The following is an 8,661-nucleotide window of genomic DNA, read 5'->3' as shown; positions in this document are numbered from 1 at the left end:
GCAGAGGAAAATTACACGGACACTGCAGCACCAGGAGTCCACTCTGCCAGCATAACCTCTAACAAAGGTTTTATGTGGTTGTATGACTACACAGGGCTCCGTATGTGTGTGCATATGTGTGTGCATATGTGTGTGTGTGTGTGTGTGTGTGTGCGTGCGTGCATGGTTGTAACCACTCGCAGCTCTTAGCGGTGAGGGCAGTGTGTGTGTGTATTTGGAAATGTCATCTCAATTAGTTGTTGAGCCCGGAGTCGTGAGAGCTCTGACAGGGCAGTAATGAATGGCATCACACTGGGACAAAAATACACCCAGCAACTGCGAGGACTGACCAGAATATTCTATTTCCTCTTAACAACTTCTCTCTAGTGACTCTATGCAAGACAGAATGATAACCGTGTGGGCGGTTGCTGTGGATGTCACTGGGAAGCAGAGAGGAGTGCAGCTGTTGTTGCCATAAAAACATACATTACATCTTCATCATCTTTAATCTTAGCTGTTGTGTTTTGAGGTGCAGGAGGCAAGCTCGAAATCTATTGGAAATTTCTACCTTCAAATGGTCTGTGTTGTCATTGCTTGGGGCCCCGCAGGCAACGTTTACCTCACGTTTAATGGAAGCTTTAGCTACATATCAGCCATCAGACAAGAACGTCAGATTATCCTCATTCCCTGCCGATGATGGTATAGATTCAAGGTGGCCATAATGAAAGCTTTGCATGCAGACAATTAGGATCTTGTGTAATTAAACTGTCTTATATCTATCATAGTCATTAGATGGGCCACATCTGAAGACAGAATATGGACATTAGGCAAGTCACATTAAAATGTAATTGACTGGTAAATAAAGTAAACAAATAAATTATACTTCACAGCTGTGCACCTCTAGCCAAAGAATAAGTAAGATAAAGACTGTTGACATGGCCTTGACTGCAGATGCATTAGTGTTTGATTGAACTGTTGTTTTGAATCCAGCAGCACAGTTTACCTTCTTTTCTTTTCTTTTCAGCACTTCTTGTGAAAATTGCAATGATTACGATCACTTCTGTCTCTGCTTTTCTTTTTTCTTTCCTTTTTTTTTTTTTTTTTTTAACAGGACAAGTAGTTGAAACCACCAGTTAACTAATATAACTTTGTGCCTCAGCGTCTCTTGACTTCCGTCGCAGCAGTAACCAGTGGTGACGTCAGTGTGTGAAGCAAAGAGGTTGCCAGAGGAAACTGTCAGTAGTGACTTTTGACAGCCTGCGTGATGGAGGTTTCCAACAGAGTCATGGTCTTGTTAATGACAGCACCACACAATGGGCCTGATTTAAATGCACCAATCAACACTTATCTAAATATCAACCCTGATTATTAAGTAGCTCCATATCAGAAGCACTGATTAAATGAAAGACTTTTTTTTTATTATTAATTATTCCAATAATCCTAGCTCAGGGAGACATTGCCTTTCAAAATATCTGTTTTAAGAGTATGAAATTGTTGCGTGGAATTTAATTAAAGTTTGGTTAATTACCATTTGGCAATAGGGTCAAAAAAAAAAAAAAAAAAACCAGAAAAAAAACAGAAAACATCATCCGTTGGAGATTTGGGAACATTTATATTAGAGGTCTGTCTGTTGTGTGTAGGGTGGATAGGACGCAGTTTCTCCACAGTTTAGTTTTAGTTTTTTAGTTTTAAGTCACAACAATTTTGATCAAACAAAGATCATACCAAAAATCTTGAATGAGCTCCGTTAACCATTTATGATGTAAGATCTTAGGCAGACACAAAGTCCTCTGTTAAACCTTAAAGGTCCAGTATGAAGGATTTAGAGGGATCTAGTGGCATTGAATAAAGCCTGATATTCATAATCAGAGCGTAAAATCACTTGAAAATTTGAACCATTGCTTTTTTGTTACCTTGTAATGAGCTCTTTATATCTACATAGAGAGCACCGCCATGTTTCTACTGTAGCCCAAAACGGACGAACCAACACTGGCTCATGAGAGCGCCTCTTGCACTTCAGCAGCCGCCATAGGTTCACCTACACGATTGGAAAGAGAGGGGTGAGGCGAGGCATGTTCAGTTGGTTGCAATCTGCAACCTTGGCACTACATGCCACTAAATCCTGCACACACTGGTCCTTATGGCTGTTTCTTAATTGATGCTATTTATTATAACTATTTAAATAATTCTATCTAAAGCATTTTAACCTTGTTTTTGAAAGGTGCTCAATAAATATAATTTTTATTATTTACACTAAACAGGTCTATGAAAAGCACCAACCTGTGATGTTATTTTACGTTGACTCTCCCAGGTCTGGTGCAGCTGATGGAAACAGCATTGCTATCTGTGTATTATCCATCCCTCCCATCCCATGTGGTTGTTCTTTGCTCCTTCATACAGTGCTCGCCCCAGCAAAACTGATCTGACATCTCCAAATTGCGTGGCGATGAAACCATATCACAGTGTTCAGATTTCAATTCCACTCCTTGGGGAAATATTGTTTCAAGCCATTACTCTTCATCAAGGGGACGTCATACCCACTCTATGCAGCTATTGTCCTCCATGGTCCGTGTCGTCAGCTGTGCCCCTGAAACAATAGCATACGTGATGTACAAGCTGCTCAACGCCTGTCATGTAGCCACAATGGACCATATTGCAATGATCAAAATCCTTAAATGGTGCTTGCATAGAAATTTCATCATTATTTTGCAGAGTGAAATGCATCAAACACCATTCACTTAATGAGATGTTCATATGCTGAAATGGGTGTATCTTACAAAGTACTTATTAAGAAGCAGAGTGTCATGAATCACTTGGATACTGTGATCTTCCCTACTGTCTGCGTGGAATATGCTCGGTTTCAGTGTGACTGGCAGAGCACCAATGATCCATGCCCGTTCCCATTCATCTTTGCAGCTTGCTCTGTGTAAGGAACGCCACAAATTACAGCCCTGGTGGATCCATGCTGCTCTAATTCTCGGCAAAACTGTGAGGGGTTATATGGGGAACCCTGCCAGTTACCTTGGGGGGCGAATGATCTCTCCAACCTACCCCTACTAACCCCAGTGGTCGTACCGCAATGGGAAAAGATCTGTCTCTGCTTATTATTACTTCCACCTCCCACCAGTAGCACAGAAGATGAATCATACCTGTCAATCCTTATCCCTGGTGCAGGGAGGCCATGTTTGTTTATATTGATCGGCAGCATATGTGGCACAGCTGTTGCCGGCGGAGGCTGGTGCTGGCAGAGGTTTGTTCACGCTTTCCCTTGGCAACAGTACAGTTGGCAGGCAAGACAACAAGCGGTACGCACTCGACTAATCAATACAAACAATGAAGCAGCAAATCAACAATAATGTTGGAGCAGACAGAAATGGGGGAGACAATAAAGCTTTTGATTATTTGCTGCTCAGAAATAATTTTGTTTTTGGATCTAGTTAAATGTGTTTTTCATAATGCTTAACCATTCCTTTCTTTCTCTCTGTGTGTTTCAAGGAATACGAACAATACATGCATAGAAAATGATATTTACATCATTTATATATTTACAGTACATACAAACACCATATAGGTGTTTGTATAATGCTATGTGAAACAGTACGTGTGCAGGAAAAGATTGGTTAATAGTCTGTGCCAGGGCTCAACAAACCATAGAAATCCAGACTCATGTGACTGTGTGAAATTGTAAGTGCAAGTGGAGGAAGTGGGGCAAATTACTCAAGGTGCAGCATCTGGCAATGATTAGTGGCCATTAATTGGTGTTAACTGGTGCTACTAGTGTTTACAGAGTTGAAGGATAATTAGCTGGGGGTCAACTCAGGGCTGAAATTAACATGTCAGAACTCTGCAGCTGTCTCATGACAACTAGGTGAGGTAGTCGTGGGGTGTACCAAATTTTGTTGGCAGAGTAGTGTAGGATTATGTGGATGGTTTTGTGTGTGTGTGTGTGTGTGTGTGTGTGTGTGTGTGTGTGTGTGTGCATGTGTGAGAGAGAGATGTGGATTATTATGGGTACTTTACCCAGTGAGTCAGTCTGGGTCTGTATGTGAATGTGTTATGGATACATAGACAAAGAATGACTATTTATGTGTCTGTCCTGGTGTGAATCACCACATGAGTCAAAGTGACAAAAATTAAGCACCTCAAGAATAGCTCTCAGCAGGGCCCAGACTTGACTTGCCAGAGTAAACAGTGAAAAGAAATACTCTAGCCTAGTCAGCCAGACTGCAGTGTGTCCATGGGGGGACCTATAGCAGAGATCCAGCTGCAGCACCTGCATAAACACTAAAACTCAGCGTGGGCAGACACCACACACAGCTGGGGACAGAAGCGAGCACAGTGTTTGGGAGAATTAAGTAGACACTGTGCTCCGATTGGAGTTTGTTGTGGAAAGCCGATGCACCATCCGTATCCAAAAGGGCGAACATTGTCATTTAACTAACTATGAATGAGAGAGACAGGAATAGCAAGGCAGCATGTCATCCCTGGTGTTGGCAGCATCCTTCACAGCACATGTGGAGGTCTGAAGGACCACTTTGTGGAAGCTAATGGGGAGCCAAATAAAGTTTGACAAAACAAAGCTGAGTGTTACTGCCAAAGCAGAAGTCACATAAGATGTAGGTCCTCCATTAACCACTAGATGGTAGTTCCAAAATGACAGAATAATTGGAAATCCAAACCCAATCTATTCTGGAGTATTCATTGATGTTGCATGCTCAATAGTCAATTTCCCTTCCTCTAATCTGTCTTAATTCTGGTGACTGTAGAGATAAGTTACTATTGCCTTGCCACTCCTCATATGGCTAACCTTGTTCCTCTGCTCTGCGCATATTCATCATGCACTATCCCATTCCTTAAAGGAGCTATGCCACTCTTATGACCCCAGTAAAAGACAGAGGCTGAAACTGCGTGTCGTAGGTGAAGAATCTCCGTGTATTTTCACCGTTTTTGCTTTAATTCTTCATGTAGACTTTTGCCAAAACAGACAAACAGTATTTAAGTAACATTTTGTGTAATGATTGGTTCTGAGTATATGCTCAACTTTATTTCCTACCTGGAACTTCACTACATACTATTCTTGTCAGGCTGTAGATGACAAAGGAACATCTGCCGTGATAGTCCTGACACATCCAAACCCTCCCCACACACAGGAGGATAACTACCAGCCATCAGAGTCGCTATGCTCCGATGCAGGATAATGACTGGAGCGAAACGGGACTAAATCCATTGTACGATAACTTATCTCTCTAGGTCTGTGGGACTTTTTTTTTCATATATGAGGTCTTGCGTTTCATAAACCCCAAATTCATTTCACTCTGTATCTGCGCTGATACAGTTTCCCCGTCAATGAGAGGGAACTCTGGGGCTGGGAGATAGAGAGGAGGAGAGAATTCACCGCACACTGCAGGCATAGCGGGAAAACTGAGATAAGAATATTAAACAGGAGAAAGAATTGTGTCGTCTCCTCCAAACCAATAATGTGACTGAGGATAGAAATGAAAAGGGAACACTCATCTTCAGCCTCTAAGAATTCATATGACAAATTTTTGAGGGTAGGGTGTGTTTCTGTGTATAAGCATGCCTGTCGTAGGTCATTGAATTATAAAACATGCTCTATGGAATGATATTTTTATTTTATTTAGACCTCACACTGCAGTTTTTGCAGCTGAACTGAATATGTAAAGAAATGTTGCAGAACACACTGGCTGCATTTTTAAACATAAGAGTGGCGCAGATGTATCACAAGAGTTGTTGAAGCATCTCTGCATACACATTTTTTTCTACACATCAGTTCACTGGGAATTCATGTCATAATCTCACATGCTTGAAATGACACCGCACAGTCTGACAGAGATTGTTACTAAACTTTGTTGGATCTATTTCATGCAGTGTGACAGACAATAAAGCTGTAAGATCTCTGTTATTACACTGTGTGTGGGCTTTAAGCCCCTTATAAAAAAAAAAAAAGCTCTATTTTCTGCATTTAACAATGTCTTAAACAGGTAGATTAAGGTCTGTATCCATGGTGATTGTTGATCACTGCCTTGCTTTGAAACATTTAAAGAAAGACATAAAACCTGTAGAAAGACAGTCTTGGTGTTTACAACTGACACTCAGTCAGAAAATTAATCAGTCCCCCTGATGATGACTGCAAATTGCCCAAGATTATGTTGACACGTCTTCATTGTTGCATGTAGGAGGAGGCGATGGCAGCAGAGCTGCCATTTAGCCTGCCAATGGCCCCTGGGGATTCTTCTTCTCTAGCATTCTTTTTAATGTCTGGCAATTAAAGGCTGTCTAACTGCCTGAGAGAAGGAGAGATGGAGAGAGAGGAATAGAGGCAGTGTAAAAGAGTGAGATTCAAAGAGTGAGACGAGAAGGGAGAGACAGAGTCGAAATGACAGACCGGCACGCACACAAATAGATCTCAAAAACTACATGATCGTCAGGAAAACTGCCAAGTCTTAAATCTATTTCATACCGTCTCTGTGGTGTGGTCACTAAAAACAGCAGCCATTTGTACAGCTGAAATTCTATTCACTTTAACAGGAGTACTCAATTGTTGGTGAAAATTTTCACACCACACTAACAGGCCCTGATGGAAATCCTCTCATCTCCTCTAAAGTGTTATCTATGCATTACAGTGATGTGCACAGTCCATACACTACAACTGCTCATCGGGGAAATCCATCCTGCCTAGTTCTCATTCACACTGGCCGTTGATGCTAATGCTTTCCATATCTATCAATGTGACAGGCACAGCACGTTGGTTTGTTTCACTCAACGGGAGAAATTAATCACACACATTTAGTATAACAAGAGAACATTTGAGCTCTGCATTAACTACACTCATGCTGATTTTGATGGCCATATTAAGATAACCTTTTCAGGTTTCTTACTCAGGCTATTTGTTAACAGCTCTAACTTAGCTGTCATAGCAGCTTCTGGACTTGCACATATGTGAATCACATTCATTTACAGAGTATAAAATTATTGTGCGTAAAGTGCAGTCTACTTTCATGTAATTTCAGTGTCACATTTGTGAAAGCCTTTAATGTGCATGTACAGCATATATTCCTGTTTCCTGAGCAATTTTTCTGAAGTTAAAAATATCATCATTGACAAATGTCATTCAACTACTAGTCCTTCCATCAAGGGGTTGTATTAAAGTGCTCGCTGTCAATGAAAGCTTCACATAAAGTAAAGCATAATGCAGAGACATTATAAACAGATTACATCTATTAGTTACTGCTGTGCTGCATGCAAATGGCATGCCCATGGGAGAGCAGAAAATCATTTTAAACTTCAATAAGTTACAAGCGGTGGCAAGTCTACCCGTAATCTGCACAATGCCCCAGGCAGCAATGAGGCTGGATGCAATTAGGGAGGAAATAAAATTCTACACAGTAAACAAAGAAAAAATGTAAAAAGACTGATGAAAGAGAAATGAACGTCGCAGAGTGAGATTGCCTTGTCTTTGATGAGGTCGGCTGTTGCTTCCTTTAATTGTCACATCATTATGCTACTGTTTTCAACAAGGATAACTGTGCCATTTATTGTAATCTGACAAGGCAAGAATGACTTAAGGCCAACGTCTCAAACTAATATGACTTTTTAATTAATTAAAAGAACGTATGTCTTTGTCATTGGAAATGATAACGTTTCAATTTTGCGAAGATGTGAGGGTGCAGCCAGTCTCGCATGTAGCATTCAGGTGCGCACAAGATGTTTGTGATGATCTATTACAATGGTGGAAGAAGCATTCAAATCGTTCGTTTGAGAAAAAGCAACAATACCACATGATAAAAACAGTCAAAAAATGTACTTGAAGTATCAGAGGTAAAAGTACTCATTATGCAGAGTGGTCCCTGCCAGTGTTATTATATCATATTACATTATTAGATCATTAAAATTGATGTATTCATATGTACACAGTACCCGCATGTTGTGGTTGCTTCAGATTGCGCTAATTCTACTTTATGTTCTGCTGGTTGTTTGATTCTAACTATACATCATAATCATAACCTGATGAACTGTTTAGTATGCACTGTAAAATATTAATCTGCAAAGTAGTAACTTCAGTTGTTAGATAAATGTACTGCAGTAAACACTACAATACTTCCCTTGGAAATATACTGAAGGTGAGAACAAAGAGGCAATAATGGAAAATTACCTTACATTTGTATAGCATTGTATTATTATTGTAATATTGTATAGTATATGAGTAAATATACACATTTACTTAGGGGGAATGCACCACAGTTTTATAGCAATTTGCAGTACTGGAACATACATTTATCTGACAGTTTTCTGATAGACTGTAGGATTAAGTGTTCCTTCATGAGTTGAGAAAATTCTCCTTCTTCTTAAGATAAATTAACTGCTTAAAAACAGTCTTTGATGTGCTGAAAACAGGGCAGTTTTTGAGATAAGTGGTTCTTACAGGAAGGTGACACTACAAACATATGATGATCTTACAGAATATGATGCACTGCTGTAGATTAAACTTCCAAACAGTATATAAATTCCTTATAATTAGCTCAACTTTAGACAAATACAGCAGTAAAACACAACATACACATTGACAGAGCAGAAATATCAATCCAAAAACAGATATAACAGTGAAACATTTTTCTGCTGAATGGCTGCTTTTGCTTTTGATACTTTAAATAAATGGTGCTG

The sequence above is a fragment of the Chaetodon auriga genome, chromosome 17 (assembly GCF_051107435.1).
Source record: "Chaetodon auriga isolate fChaAug3 chromosome 17, fChaAug3.hap1, whole genome shotgun sequence".
NCBI lineage: Eukaryota > Metazoa > Chordata > Actinopteri > Chaetodontiformes > Chaetodontidae > Chaetodon > Chaetodon auriga.
Note: the sequence above shows the minus strand (reverse complement) of the source record.